Source organism: Canis lupus, chromosome 7 (assembly GCF_003254725.2).
Source record: "Canis lupus dingo isolate Sandy chromosome 7, ASM325472v2, whole genome shotgun sequence".
NCBI classification, from domain to species: domain Eukaryota; kingdom Metazoa; phylum Chordata; class Mammalia; order Carnivora; family Canidae; genus Canis; species Canis lupus.
In genome coordinates, this window is record NC_064249.1 from 11,911,656 (window position 1) to 11,926,106 (window position 14,451).

Sequence of the window (14,451 nt, forward strand, 5' to 3'; positions counted from 1 at the left end):
TAAAGACATTTAAGATGAAACTAACTCCTAGTCGGTGGAGAGCCACAACTGGAATTGTGATAGCAGTGATTCATTCTCATCAGGGCATTGAGCATCTCTGAGGCCAAAACTATTTTCATATTAAGACTTGACATTTCTTAATTTCATTCTTTCACGTGTATACAGTCCAGTTTTCCAGAAGCTACATGACGTGTGTTGATGGCAGCACTCTGACAGCTAATAGACTTGTACTTTAAAATTTCATCAGTTTTAATTTCTAAAATGGTAAATGTTCATAGTAACAACCCACATAGAAACGAAAAGGGGTAGTGGGGCAGGTGGATGGGGTTACTGGGTGACGGGCACTGAGGGAGGTACTCGTTGGGATGAGCACTGGGTGTTATACTATATGTTGGCAAATCGAACTCCAATAAAAAATAAAATAATTAATTAATTAATTAAAAAAAGAAATAACCCACATAAACAAAAGCTCTTTGGAGTCTTCAATAATTTTTTAAAATTTTTTTATTTATTTATTCATGAGAGACACAGAGAGAGAGGCAGAGACATAGACAGAGGGAGAAGCAGGCTCCCTGCAGGGAGGGCTGATGCGGGACTCAATCCCGGGACCCTGGGATCACACATGAGACAAAGGCAGACACTCAACCACTGAGTCACCCAAGTGTCCCAAGTTCTCAATAATTTTTAAGAATGCTAAACAGCTCTGACAGGAGATTGAGAATCACAGCATTACATTATACCATTTTCCACAGATTGAAAAGTATTCCAACTTTAGATTTCAAGTAGCTCAGTAAAAAACCAATTATCCAACAAAGGAAATCTTCTCGATGTTGTATCACCAAACCAAAAAGAAGGGGTAGAGGGTGTTATAATGTGTGGGGTGGGACTTCTTCATTTCAGGGTTGAATAGAAATGCTGTATTGGTCTTAGACATAGTTTTGATGCAGATTTTTACTGAATCCTAGAGATGTCTATATGAGCTGTCATCACCATCAGTTCTACCCAGGACTGCCCTTGGTGTCAAATAGCAAATTTACCTCTTTTGTCAGACATAATATAAAGCTTAAAAGCCTGATTAAGGATCCGGAGTCAGACTGCCTTGTTTTAAACTGTGGCTTACCAGCTGTAAAACTATAGGCAAGTTATACTAACCCTGTCTGAACCCATTTCCTCAACTTGTAATTATTTTATAATGTTATTGGGAGTATTGAATGAGATAATGTTTCTCAAAAGTTAATGAAATAAAAGTTATTTAAAATGCTTTTAGCACATGGTCCTTAGCACGTAAGAAACAGTCAATACATCTTAGTTAGCATTACTATTACTTTGGGGTCAGTTGGCAGCTAAACAGACCCCTTGATGTGGTCTTATTTTCTTCCCCCTTAACTCCATTCAGGCTTCAATGAACATTTGGTCCTTTCTATGGCAAGGAATTAATTCTTCCTCTTCTCTTCATTTTTAGCACAAAGTGGCTTAAAATAATCAGGAAGATTTTCAAGAGGCATCTCAGCTGGTTGCTTCTCCTATTTGAGGAACCATCTGTCAAAGAGGTAATTCTAGAGAAGATATAAATTATGGACCTTGCTCTTAGACCATCTCTGCTGAGAACCATGGGTACGACCTAGAATAGGACCTGTCCCCCTCTGAGCCTTGTTTGCCCTTGTGTGAAGGGAAAGGGTTTCACTACACAGTTTACAGAGATCCTGGCAACTGTATCATTGTGTGATCACATATTTTCAGATGTAAGCATTATTTCCCCCCTAAACAAACAACAAAGCGTTCAATGTGTTCATGGCATTATTCTACGATAGCATATTTAAATAAAATAGAATAAATTTTGCCAACAGGAATTTCAAGTATTACAAAATATCAACATAAATATATTGTTCTTTATATTTTCTAGACAAAATGCATATTTGAATATGTGCATGATGTTTTATTTATTTTCTCGAGAATTTCTGATTTACCATAGGAACATAATCTGATCCTAACTGATTTCCCTAAGGGATTAGTCAACATTTATTTTAATGCTTTTTAAATCTTTGGGTTCATAAAATCTTACATCTCTCAATTTGAATCAAATCTTGATTTCCCGGAAATCCTGGTTAATGTCAACAATCCCTTGAGTCCTTAAAGAGTAGCTGATAACTTGTGGAAATATTTGAAGCAGATTAATTTTTAGTGACCCGAGGCTTTCCTACATGGAGAGCAATATATTTTTAGCTTTGTTTATTCACACATTTTAATGGGAAAACAAAAACAAACTTTTTAGTAAGTCAGTCATCAAATATTTATTGAGTACTTTGTTCTACGATGCTATAATATTAATAGGCTAATTTATTTAATTAAGCTAATCCCTTGAATCTAAATGATGTAAACTATTCCTTTGATTTTTTTCCTTCACACCATTGTTATTTACAGAGATTGCCTTTATACACACTCACTCACAAATGTTCTTCAGTGCATTTTTCTTCCAGTTTTCTATCAAGCTGTCTAAAGATGTAAAGGTAAGATATTACTATATCTAGTTAGTATATTAGTATATATATCAAATATATAGTATACATATTTTAAATATTAATATACATATAGATTAATATATACATAGTATATATTTGCTAACCAATTTTATTATAAGCTTAAAATCAACAAGGGCTATATTGTCTTACATTCATTGTACCACTTCCTCCCCCCTCATCTGTAATAAAATATGTTCTGCACATTGGGAGAAGAATAATTAACACTGACTTATCGCTGTCATTTGGGCTAGTGGAGTCCCAGTGCTAGAAAACTGAACCCAATCTATGATATTTAAAGGGAAGCTTCTGTGACATTAGCCAGGCACAATGGGATAATAAACATTTACCATCATCACCATCATCATCATCACGCTCATCAATCAAATATAATGATCTGGGAAGAGTGGTCCCTGGGGAGACTACTCTAAGGTAACAGTTAGTCTGTTTCTCTCATTTGTGTTCCTCTCTTTAGGGAGGAGGTAGGAAGAGAAGATCGGGTGTCAAACACCTGAAAGGACTAGAACATTGCATGTCAACTATACTGCAATTGAAAATAAATTTTAAAATAAAATTTAAAAGGAGAGGATTTGCAAATCAGAATGTACAAAGAACAAGAATGAACAAGAGAATCCCAAGAAAGGGCAACAAGAAGAGAGAAACGGTACGGAAGGGAACCTGGGAAGGATCCTGTCCTGGATGCTGATCAGCAGCCTCAGCGGTGGATGAATGGGTGTCATCAGTCACAAAAGTTAAGCTCGCAAGCTCTCTTCCAGTGTCTAAATGCCAGTGCTGACTGGCTTATTCAAAATAAGAATTCGATGGAGTGATTATAACACCACACCTTCAGAAATCTTACTTCAGACTTATAATGCTCTATAGAGACTTTTAAATCACTTCAAATAAAACTTGGATCTAAAATTGTATGAAACATGGGACGCCTGGGTGGCTCAGTGGTTGAGCGTCTGCCTCTGGCTCAGGGTGTGATCCCAGGGTCCCGCTTCTCCCTCTGCCTATGTCTCTGCCTCTCTTTCTGTCTCTCTCATGAATAAATAAATAAAATATTTAAAATAAAATAAATAAAATAAAATTGTAAGAAACAACATTTGGAGCTTTTGGTTTGATGCTCAGAAAGGACAAAAGCCTGTTTAGCTAGGAATTGACTATGTGGCCAACAGCCAATCAAGCAATGACCCTCCCAGCTTAAAGCCTGCAGCTCTGAAGAGCAACTGCTCATGCAGGCTTACCCTAGGATAGCAGTAGTCTAAATTCTTATTCACCTCACAAATATGTAAGATCCCTAGACCTTGGGAAAATACTAAGCATCCCCCAGTTGCCACCCTGCAAACCAAGTTAACTGCGGTTTTCCAACTAACAGCATCTTTGAGGTCCAGGGCCAGCCTCAAAAGCAGCACCAGAAGGTACACTGCCTCTTGGCTGATGATACCAGCCTTTCAAATGGAAACACAAGTATCAGAGCGTGTTGTTCAACGCCCTAAAAGGTTAGATCACAAAGTGTAGTGTGCATCAGAATTTCCCACCTGTTTGTTGAAATTGAAGATTGCTTGGAACACCCCACTCCCCCAACTACCACCAGCTATTGATGCCTCAGGTCTGGAACAGGTCTAGGAATGTACACTATAATCAATCCCTCCACCTGAATTTGACACGGATGGTTTAAACATGGGGAGAACTATTGCAGATGTAGCCCCAGCATATTTTTTTTTAATGTCATGCTGTGTCTTAAAGTTTGCCACACTTTGGGTTTTCCAAATCTGAAAAATTTACATAGGGAATCAAAATCTTTATCCCGGGCACTAAAGTCTTATGTTTGTGTCAAGGAAAATGTGTGTGTGTGTGTGTGTGTGTGTGTGTGTGTAGACTGGTGCAGATAATAAACTCTTCAGAGTCCCTTCAGTTTGGATCCCATGCGACTTTGTATTTAGCATGATCTCTGTCTGTCCCTGATGTTATGGGAGGAGAAATACACTTCCCAGCGTGATCGCACTGCATGAGGGAAACTAAAGCATTAATGCCAGGGCATGGAAGCTCATTAGTAATTCAAAGTGATGTCTAAGGGGGAGGCTTATGACTATTTTTATTTCCTGAAGGTAAACAAGCTAATTTGCATTGGAAAGGATGACTTTTTCCAAAGCCAGTCTGAAAATAAAGATGGATCTATAAAAACAACTTGTTGGTATGTCTTTAATTCGCTCAGACCCAATTCTTATACCCTGTGAGGAAGATTGCAAAAAGTAGGCTGTGCACAGTTCTGTGAGCCTCAGTTTGGTGGCAGTGTGTGCCTTAAGGCTCTCTGCGGTCGAGGCTGAGGACCCACCTGGGAGAAGAAGCTAGTGTTACAGTCCAGATACAGAGAACCCACAGATCTTTTCCACTGCTAGAGACTAGAAGAATGACTGGTACAGAATAGGTTCCCAATCAATATTTGCTGAATGAATTAGCTCCCTGATACATTGGTTGCTAATGCTCTTTTTAAAAAGAATTTCAATTTTTAAATTCCCCCTGCCCCCCTGCCCAAAAAGAAAATTTGCCTACCATGCTAAATCCCTCTTTTTGGGAGGCTAGTGTAGATATTGATATTTTCATGGAGTCGTAATTGAGTGTGTGGTAATACAACCCACAATTTTTTTCATGAATCTGAGTTTCTTCTCCACAAATGTTCCGAGTGGGCTCCAGGAGGCCATTCATTTCTCTCACCCATCTGTGGCTCCCTCTCCAACCACTCGGCCCCATGGCTATCTCCTCCAGACCTGCAGGAGGTTCATGTCTACCTTCCCACAGCCTGTGCCTTCCAGAAAGCTGCTCAATTCAAACCACATTTACTGAGAATGAAGAGAAAAGAGCTTACTTCAGTTGCCTCAGGGCTGCCTGACTGAGAATTTTTGGTGGGGAAATTTAGCCAAAATGATTTTGTAGCCCTTTCTTCCTTCCTTCAAGCTCTGTGGGTTTTAAGAAAAACTAATTATAGCCTCTCCTCAATCCATCTCCTGTCCCCAAAGCACACTCATACACCACCATTGTCTAAGACAAGGTCCAACTGCCTGTCTCTGGGAGCATCCCCCCAAATCTTCATTTCCCCTCAGAAATGTACTTAGCTGACTTCGCCATTAGTGGCATAAAAACTATTTTTCCTCTATTCTTGGCTATGACTTCTTTCTCTTCTTTATTTTTTATATAATGCGGTCTTAAATCCAAAATGGTCCATACTATATTGATTTTTTAAAAAAGAGTGAGAGAGAAACTAGCAGAGCACTATTTCCATTTTAGATTGTATATTTTCAAAACTCTTCATTAGTAGTTGTTTCCATCCCATGTGGCTTTATCAGGTCCTGTCTTGAATCTTGCCCTATAGCTGTCACAACTGCCCAGAAGGCCCAGCAGAGTCCCTGTAGTGAAAACAATCTAATGTGACTCCAAATTTGCCTATTCAAGAAGGACAGAAGTCACCATCTAATTATCCACCATGGCAAGAAAGCAGCTGGGCGAATGTTGCTCATCCAGGTAAGACAGACAACTACAGCTTTCTAAATTGCAATTAGCTAGCTGACTAACAATGCAAAAATCCCATAATGACCAGAAGGGTCAGAAATGCTACCTCCTATTGTTCTTTGCTCTCTGTGCTTTTCTTCCCTTAATTCTCTCCCCTCTGACCCATCTGTGTAGGTCTCAGAAGACAGACATGATGGGGGTGTGGGGAATCATTGTGATAAAACACACAACATAATGAGATGAGGTCATTGACAACACACTACAAATCACAAATATAAGGAATTATAACAACAGTATAGGTTCTTCTGGAATGTGTATAAAATAGTATTGTAAATCAAGTACACTTTTATTTATTTATTGCTTTACACTAATCACTTCAGAGATGCCTCATCTCCCCTTTTAATAGACAGTCTTGAAAACCCCTCCCCTCACTCAGCTATTTGCCAGAGTTGATATACTAACACTTAAAAGCTCTAAAGGAGTTTTTTTTATTTTAGAGAATCTTGAAGATGGAAGGGACTTTGGAGCTCATCTAGTGCATTGGTTCTCAGACCTGCTTTTGCCAAACCCACAACTAGAGATTCTGATTATGTAGACTGGGTAGGAACCTGCGAATGTGTTCATTTTAAAAAGCCCCAGAATTGTTTTGTTACGCAGCAAATGTGGACAAATCTAGTCCAAACACCTTACTTTTAACACAAGAAACAGAGAGACTAAATGAATTGATGAAACATTTGAATCTCTTTTGAAACAAAGTAAATATCTTTCATTTTTCAACAACATTAATCGCATGCCTATCGTGTGCCCTGCTCCCTATTAGGCAATGATAGCATGAAGACAAACAAGACGAGGACTTTGCCCTCAATCATTTTACCTAGTCAAAGCAAATAATCATCCTCTAATTATGAAATGAGTTACACATGTTAAAGATATTTGCAAACTATGAATGCTATGGAGATATAATGTATAATTATGGTTTCTCTGCATTTGGATCTTGGAATTCTGTGTAAAGCAAATACCCCTATGCTTTTTCTTTTCAGGAAATCATTGTTTTCTGTTTTCACGTGTGATGGAGCAACTCAAGAATTCCATATCACCAATTTGGGAAGATTGAGAAATAACCTCTGTTTATCAGCTGAACTAACCGTCCAGAAACCACCTCGGTCCTATCTCAGTTGACCTTTGTAAACATACTTACTCATCAGTATGGAGGTGGGCAAATGAATAGACTGTGGGCTTCAACTTCTCTGGAGCTATCCTGGGGCCCTTCTGCAGAAGACATAAGGTAACAACAACTTTTGCATGTGTTGGGATCTTGAACATGCATTTCCTTTCCAAGACCAATTCAATGCTTTTGCTGAGGGCTGACCTGGTGCTGGGGTCCCTGCCACCCTGTTTCTGCTAACCCTTACATCTGCTGGTGTCCCAGCCTCCATGGCGGACACTGTGGTGCTTTGAGTATTGAAGTGGACAGCACTGGAGTGCCTTTACCATTCCCTTGGCTAGCGTAAATGCATGTAGTCCCTGATGGAATGCTCCAGAAGATTAGGAAGGACATTTATTTTCCACCACCTGCACACTAACAGTGTGAGCCGCCTCAGGGGCTCACGGATATCTCAGAAAATTCTGTTCTCCAAGTTTACTTCTCGCTCTTCTATGTCCTTTCTTGTGCCATTTGGCACAGGGGTCTCAGCTCCATAGGAAATGAACTTTTGGATTTTTTTTCATTTATATTTATATTTAGAATCCCTTGTTTCTTACTTGGAGCAGAATTGTACTAATAAATGCTTACATCACAACTCCATAGTTACACGTGATTTTTCATTGCTGGAATAAACATTGACCAGCTAGTTATAGAAGTAGGGCCTTGGCTAGCTCAGGAAAAAACTCATTTTATTAAGAACAAATGATAGAAGAAAAATGCCATGCTGGCAGAGCTACCATGCCCAAAGAGGGAACATGAGGGATATCACATTTTTGGGATATACCACTAACATTTTAAGAACAGTGTCCCAAAGGATGATGATCCTCTTCTACAAATTATCCTTTTTTTCTGGAAAAAATCCTGAGATGGATGGAGCACGAATCTCACTTAAAATCACCCCTGATGTGCTTGTCTTTACAAGAGATACACATCTGTATCTTTAGATACAGATAGCGACTTGAGGTTCCCCCAAAGGAGAATCACTTAGGGATTCATAAGATTCAGTCATCCTACAGTTGACCTTACTCATTCTTTTATTCTTGCCTGTATCCAGGATAAGTGAAATATTAAGAAAATCAGCCCAGCCGAGGGTGTGGTGGAAACTTTCATCTCAGGACAAGAAATCCTTTTCATGGCATGTTAATCATGCCTCTCTTCTCAGAGTCTAACTGTGGAAAGAGATGATCCTCCTGGGTGACAATGCCTCCATCCCATCACTGTCTAGGAGCCATGGCCTTATCTCAGGTTCACTCTCAAACACTCCACACCAAGTGTCTGTGGCCATCTTTCAAGCTTGTTTCCTGTTTATTGCCTTACGACTGGGAAATGGCCCGCTGAACAAAGGCCGTTCCCCAAGGCCAAGCAGTATGCAATATCTAATAAATATGCGAGCCAATGTCTTTCAAATGTTATTGTGAATCATTTTTCCCTCCTTCCTTCCCATGGTTCAGTCATCTTGCTGGCTCCAGACTTTCACCTTTTGTCTCAGGCCTCAGCTGCCTTGGTTTACTGCATACGACCACAATTGTCTTTGTCTCCTCTATCCGCTTCGCTGTGTCTCATTTTTCTAAAGTCTCTGGCACCCACTTCTCCACAACACTGTTCCTTTGTTCCAGGAAAAAAAATAATTTTTGGAAGCAGCAGAAACACAGTTCCAAAGGCCACAGGGTGACATCCTCCCTCACCTGATCTTTATTCATATCGGGTTTTTAATTGCATTTTTTTCCCATGTCTCAAGCACCATACACATCCCTTCCTCCCTGACAGGAAGGAGCATTTTATTTCTCATTCAAAATGCTTTCCTACTGATCTCTATTCTTCAGAAGCTCCAGAGGCCCCTTGTTACCTGTTGGTTTTTCTCATGTTGGTTGATCTGTTGGCCTTGCTGTAGTTTATTACCTTTTGTACCTTTTTTTTTCCTCTTTCCGAACTTAGGCCAGAACTTACAACCTGCTGTCTTTTCTCATCTTCACTATCATTATCTTCAGACCGAGTCTTCCCAAAATGGATTTTTTTACCAACCCCGTGCTCTTTAAAGAAACAAAGAGGAGAATTATGTGATGGTTTCCACCGTCGGAGCGTCTGTGGCTTTGTTTGAGCGAGAGCTTCAAATCCAAAGCTAAACCTTGACTTAACACACAAACTCAATTGACGAGAGGAGTACCCGTGTTCAAGCCCACCAATTGGCCGAGGACACAATCAGAGGGTTATTGGCAGGTATCTTCTTATCTCCCTGGTGCACTGAAAAAACTCAATTCATTAAAATAATAAAAAAAGATCTTGGTCCCTCATGTGAGCGGCATGTGATTTTCCATGAACGTTCAGCTCAGAAGGCATCGTGCCTATTATACATTCCATTTATAAATCAAACACCCCTCGTCCTGCGGCTGCACGCTGACATGTCAGCGAGGTTTGGGTCAGCCGCACACACTTCCACGTGAACAGCAGATTAAGGCAAAGAGACAGGGAAGCGGCTCTTTTTTCCCCCCCTTTTCTACCAGTAATAGGCAGCTTGAACGTTAAAATTGGGCTGAGACTCCAAAACCAAAGTCCCATGAACCATAGAAGCAAAGAGACTTGAGATAAAAGACAGGATCTGTCTGTTCTCTTGGATTCTTCACCTTTCTTTCTCTCCCCTTCATCATGTTCATTGGAAAGTAAAGTATGTGCATGTGTGTGTGAATTAAAGAATATATCTAGGAAAAGATGGGATAAAATCTAGCCCAAGAAAGACTTTGGTTGCTAAAGTCTGTGAAGGTGGTTTGGGGACTGGGAGTCTAAGGCTCTGTCTATGCCCAGAAGTGAGCACAGAAAGAGGACATTCAGGTCGATAAGCAGAAGGCCATGGAGGGCCCTCCTGAGTAGCTCCACCATGAAGGCAGCATGTTCCAAGTCAGCCCGGCCATGTTCTAAAGTCACTTTGCAGTTCCTCACTGCATGTGGAATTAGCTTTATCTTGTAGCCTTCCATCCATGTCAAAAAAACATTCGACTCACCAAGACCCACTGGGGGAGGTTTTCTTAAGAAAATTGCCTACTGAACAAGGTATGTCAAAACTTTCCGATCTTTGCTCCCTTGCTCCCACTCCCATCACTCATGCCCTGATTACCTTTTGTCCTGAATAATAGAAAACAAAATCAGAAGGGAGGAAAAGGAGAAGAAATCTACTTGGAACTTGTATTTCCTTCTGACTCTTTAACATAGTCTACTAGAATAAGAACCAGGAAGCAAATGACTTGAGGGGAGTTAGAAAAGTAAAAATCGACCAAAAGTGTGAGGTTCTGAAATTGTACATTATCTTTGGAGGATGACTACATATCATGGGTATTGATCCTATGTACAAATGAGGGGAAATGAGATCATGAAAAGTGGTAGCAACATAATTTACTACCTATTTTTTTATATGTCATGTGCTAAGACTTACAGATTTCCCTGCTCCCCATAATTTGAGGAATATAAAATAAATAATTTGGTAAAATCCCAAACAGGAAAAAGAATGAAGATGATGTAAGTAGGCTGAAACTAGGTATTTTCCTTGAAACACTGAAATATTGTCAAAAGAAGTAGACCCATGGCATGGTAAGCTAACAGGACATGTGTCACTAACATGTCCCTCCCAAAGACCATAAAGTAATGATCTAGAATTCAAGTCAATTTCAAGAAAAAAATCAGTTGTGTCAGAAATGTTTCATTAGTGGGCTTAATTGTCCTATTGACAGTATTTTACAATCTTTGGTTGATATTAGAACCAGCTTTAGTGTAGCTTGCAAAAAAATATAGATGGTAGACAGATTGAGCAAAATATTGAGGGATGAGGTCTAGGTACATGAATTTGAAAAAACAAAATCCTCAGGTATTTCTAAGGTAGATCAAAAGTTAAAAACCATTGAGAAAGGGACTTGGCATGTGTACGATTTAAGGACTTTAAACGATAAAATACTGTGTGATTGCTTGAACACAGCATTGACATTCCTTCCACATTACTTTGCTTTTTAATGGGAATGAATCTATGTTTTCACCTGGGACTTCTTTGTGGAATGGTCTTTGCTAGAGTTGGTAGCCTTGGGAAAGGAAAAACTAGTTGTCTTCTAACCGTGGGTCAGCTCCTTCCTAGTAGCACAAAGATCACACGGCCTGGACTGACCCACAAAACCATCACAAGGTGGCCCACTTTGTCTTTGAAGGCCTTCTGGCTCTGGCATAATTCTTGTGACCAATAAGGCCATGTTTACTACTGGTTTCATTAAATACAGTAAACTGAACTTAGGGTATTTTTCTTAGATGGTGCATGACGTATATACTCTGAGCATTTATATATTCTAGTCTGAGTTTTTTTTTTTTTTAGTCTGAGTTTTTAAGATAGTCTCTAATTCTTTAATTAACAGAGTATAGGTGACTTATGTCCTCAAAGTAGTTATTCAACTGATTTTGCAAAGTAAGCTTCTCCTTGGCTGGCAACAGCACACATGCGTAAAGCAAGCAGTGATAGTTGTCACAGGATAACATCCAGTGGACAAATATTTAAAATAGTTAATTTGCTTAGAAGCAATATTTAGAAATATAGAATATATGCCCCATTCACTCACAAATGTGTGGCAACTAATTAAGACACATTTATCCCTAGACTATCATGCTATTCATATATTACAAGCATAAAATGCAATGTTAATATTGTTTCTTCCTCTACAGACTTGTGTGTACTCTTTACACAGATATTTTCTTTGCTCAGTAACTGAGGTCTATCTAACTCTTTGTTAAAGTCCTTGTCAACCCATTTCACACATTTGTATTCAGAGCTTTACCAAAAAGTCACAATTAGTTCACGTTATGTTTTAGCCTGGTAATAAAGCATTTAAATAAGTGCATATGGCCAGAATCACACAATGTTATAACTGTAAGATGCCTTAGAAAACTTCTGTTCTAAACCTTTCCATTAACAAATGAAAAAACTAGGATATGAAAGGCAAGATGCTCAGATGGACCAGCTTGAATAAAAATTAAGTCTTCTGGCTCCTGTTTCAGTGCCTTTCTTATTAAATTATGCTGCCCTGATAGTTACTGATTAATGGGGTTCAGGTTAATTATGAAATGGGAGATAACGGGGTCTTGATCAAGACATTTGATCTACCAACCTAAGATGTAAACAGAGGGAGGAGTATCCACAAAAAGGTAATAAATCACAAAGCACAGAGTTGATCTGCAAACAACATAAAGGAGAAAATGTTGGAAATGGTTAAAAGACTAGCTGGTCATGATCAGAAACATACAGATGTGTTGTATGGTGGAAATAACTCTAGCTATAAATGTCTTCATTAATAAAATATTTAAAGAGAGAAGGTTTTTAATTTTTGCATATTTTGGGTGAGATTTATATCTAAACCAAAATACAAAAATTCGCTTTCAATAACAAGGCAAGCCTCTTTCTTAGTTCACTGTAAGAGTAATAAGCCTACGGTATACTTGATATCATATCTGATGCCTTTTGTCTGTCACTAGAAAATGAGCCCAGATATTTTTTTAAAGATCAAATAAGACTTGCAAACTTCAATACAGTTTACTAAGAATGGAAATTTATGTTAGCAATCTTTGTGTGGGCACTGCTTTATTTCAAAGGTAAGTTTTATATGTATTAAAGTTACACATGTGTAACCTAAAATTTCAAATAATTCGAAGCCTTGCTTAATAAAAAAAAAAAAAAAAGAGTCCCCTGACTTTGGAACTACTGTTCAGAGGCAACCTCTTTCAATCTTTTTAGCTATTTAATATATATTAATATTATCTTTCAATATGTTTACTTGTACATCATGAGTTTTCAAGATTAGGAATTAGTAAATTCCTTCTCACCATAAAAACTGAGAATTTCCTTTTTCTTCAACACTGCTGCTCCCATCCACATCATAGACTGACAGATACACACATTCCCTCCTTCTAGTTCTCCAAAATAGTTACATCTTAACTTTTGAGTAGTTCATTTTCAGTGTTTATAGTATTATTCATATGTTCATCTTGTCATCGATGAGCTACTTTATTAAATCTTTTTTTTCTCACATTTTAATATCTCTGAACCCTGGAAGTGTCTCTCAGTGGTAGTTATCCAGACAGCTGTGATAATACCTGTTACTGCTTATGCATGAGTTTGGTGAAAGCTATTCTTAACGTCATCGCTTTGGTTGAGTTCATGAGTGGTACACAGTACACATGTTGAGAGGGTGCAAAATGTCTTCAAAAAGACTACAATGTGAATTGGGATTAAAACAAAAAGTTCCTGTGTACATAGAAAGGCAAAAACAAAACACAGCAAAACAACTCAGAGCAGTGGAGCATAAATTTATTAGTAGTCAAGCAAATATTTGCTATTGGAAGAATAACAGCAATTCGGTATTTTCTTGCAAAGCATAACCAAGGGCTTTGTGAGATCTAAGAAAAAAGATACCCGTGAGTTGATGAAACTGCTATATTAGTTAATGAGAATATGGAAAGGAGTCCTGCAATGCAACTGAAGACAAAAATATAACAAAATCCCCAGTTCGGAAGAAAGCAATTTTAACGTAGCAAGAGACTGCTGTGACTTGATTTGTATATCACACAGAACTAACATTAAGCCATTGTGTCACCATTTAATTACAGGTTTTTTTCTTCATGGTACACAAAATATTGGTACACCTGATGAGTGATAGTATCTTAAAATCAACAAAATATGGAATAAAATATATTTCCTTCTTGAACATTTTGGTTTTTTTAGAGTTATTTGGTTTTTTTCATTTGTGTTGTTTCCTAAATGCTTATCACAAATTCATTCACAAGTTGATCTCTAGAAGTATAAATCTCTGAATAAGGCAAGATCAGGAATATTCCCAGTAGTTCCATTCTGAACTGAGTACTCCATAGAGCTATTGCACAGCTAATATCCCACAATCTTCCTTCACTAGCTTCCTCAGAAATTTATTTCTCCTTGTGTATGTGTTCTAGATACCATATCATTCCCCTTGATTTATCTCCTTGTTTTGGTATACCACATCCCCTAATTAGTTCTGAAGAAAGTATTCATAGAGGCCATATTTTTTGAGACTTTGCGTGTCAGAAAATATCTTTACTCTGAATGATAGTTTGGCAGTATGTGGAATTCCAGATCGGAAATCATTTGCCCTCAGAACTTTCATGTTATTCCATTGTCTTCTAATTTCCAGTGTGGTTATTGCTAATTCAAATGCCATTCTGACA